The sequence below is a fragment of the Tupaia chinensis genome, unplaced genomic scaffold (genome assembly GCF_000334495.1).
Source record: "Tupaia chinensis unplaced genomic scaffold, TupChi_1.0 Scaffold147500_1, whole genome shotgun sequence".
NCBI lineage: Eukaryota > Metazoa > Chordata > Mammalia > Scandentia > Tupaiidae > Tupaia > Tupaia belangeri.
Window position 1 is genome coordinate 1,301,201 of NW_006207351.1, and position 2,334 is coordinate 1,303,534.

Sequence of the window (2,334 nt, forward strand, 5' to 3'; positions counted from 1 at the left end):
GTGCAGACCTGCTCGTGTCGGATGAGCGTGTGGTTTCCTCAGTCCCTCCTGTGGGGACAGAATGTGCCTGTACCAGGGTCTGTTTCTGGAGGCGGTCCTGGTGGCATCTGTATTCCGGAGTGCACTTTGCTGTTAGCTTGGGTGCCGGGAACATGGCCCTACTGCTGAGACCCTGCCGCTCCCGCAGAGTCTGGTAGGGCTCCAGAGCGCTCACGGGCATGCTGATTTACAGGCAGGCTGCCCTTACTGCAGGCTTCCCGCCTGCGTTCACTGGCCTCAGAATGGCAGTGCTTGGCGTCTCCTAGGTCCCAGTACTTAGGGCTAGCCAGGTGCGCTCCTGCCCAGGGTGGTGGCAGAGGCTGCTAAGGTTCTGCAGCAAAGGGGAGTCCCTTCATCTTAGCCTGCCGATCTCAGCTGGCTGGGGCTTTCGTTCTTTGTCTTTGGGTTTCCATGTTTCAGAAATCTTCAGTTGTTTCCTGGATAATTTCAAGGATTTTTCCTTACACATTTCTGCTGAAATACATCAGTCATTTTTATTTTATTTTATTTATTAATTTTTTTTGGAGAAGTTTTTGCTATAGGGAGCGTGTGCTTGCCAGAAAGACAGAGAGAGACAGAGAGACAGAAAGCGAGAAATCACCCCCAGGGGGGATGGCCACGCCACAATCCCCTCTCCTCCATTCTCCTCTCGGGATCTTGGGCACGCACGCACACGCACCTGGCGTGAGTTTAAGCCACCGGGTTCGGGAGGTGAACTGCAGTCGACTGCGTGGGAGTCCAGCGACACAGCCATTACGCCAACTGCTGGCCTGTAATTTTGCCATATTGTGAGTACAGAATGTCTGCAGCACTGCTACCTTACGGAACCGACCCAGTTCTCCTCTGTCTTAATATGTGGTCATTTCAGAACACCCTTTGCCCTTGACAGAGCGTAAGTGTGCGTGTGCACGAGACCGAGTGGGAGACAGAGCTACCCTCCACGGGGTCTGGTCGTACTGAGTCTTCCCTCTGCCTGCTGGACCTTGGGTGCTTGGGCATGTGGCATGTTTCAGGCTGACAGGGCCGGGGGCTTGAAACGAGATTGCCCCGTGGGATCTGGCCTCTCGGGAGCAGTGGCGACCACAGTACCACATAGCCAGCAGTGTCTGGTCTTCCCATACGTGTCCCTGGGTGTTTCGTGCATGTCTGGAAGGGTGTTTTCTCTGTTACTGAGGCATGAACGTTGGTATCACGTCTACAAGGAACACAACTTCTGTATCTCCTAATTCCTTTCCTCTCAAATACTTGCCCAGTCGTTAGCCTTGGGCTTGGGGGTGGACCTGCTGACAGGTATGTGCTGGGAACGGGGGAGTAGGACCCGTCGGTCGGGACCTGGTGGCGTGGGGGGAGTGGAGGCGTGCACTGTCCTCACCTAGCCGGTCTTGCCCGCTGTGCTCACTGGCCGGGCTGGAGGACGGGCGGCTCTGACCAGCAAAGGCGGCTGAGCCTGAGCAGCTCTCCGTGAGAACCCACGGCCCGTGGGCGGAGGGCACAGCGCGGTGTGGCCTTGGAGAGGACCTCCCCTGCTCTCACTGGTTGGACCTACCAGCTCCCCTCCTTATGGGCTGTGAACTACGTCTGCCGTGCAAATCTCTGGGCTGGATTTGGCGGGAGGTGGAGAAACGGTCCAGGCCTTCTCTTAGACCCGTCTCGCCACAGGGGTCGAACTCCCGTTGCGGCCTTCTGCCCTCATTGGTCAGAGAGCACGGGCCGTCTCGACCGTCCTTACCCTGCCTCTGGGGCTGGGACGGGCCGCGTCTGTGCCCTGCGCCGTCCCCAGCCTCTCCGGCGCTTTGCAGGACCCACGTCTCGTCACTCAGCGATAGCAGCGGCACTTGCTGAAAGCTGCAGGAATTCGAAATGCCCTTGACACCTGCGGGTCCCTTCACCCGAGGTCTGAACAGCATCAAGTTCAAGTCAGCGGCCGCCTCAGGAAGGTGGCCCAGGCACGGAGGGCGGCTGGCCCTGGCCTCGTCAGCAGAAGACGTAAGCACCTCAGACTTCCAAAGGGCGTGTCCGGTTCCCACCCGAGCATGCTATGGGGCTCCACCGCAGCATCTCACCCTCCCAGGCTGTGCCTCCCCCCGCTGAGCTGCCCGGTGGGCGCTGGGGTCCTCGTGAGTCCGAGCAGTCTGCACTGGAGACCAGCCCCGGTCACCGAAGCACTCGAGGTTAGCAGCAGTCCCCGACGGGGTGCCTGCCTTGTAACTGCACGTGGCAGGCGTGCGTGCTGTGTCCGGGCACCCCCCACCCGGCTTCGTAGTGTGGCTGGCTTGCTGTTCAAGACCCACGGTT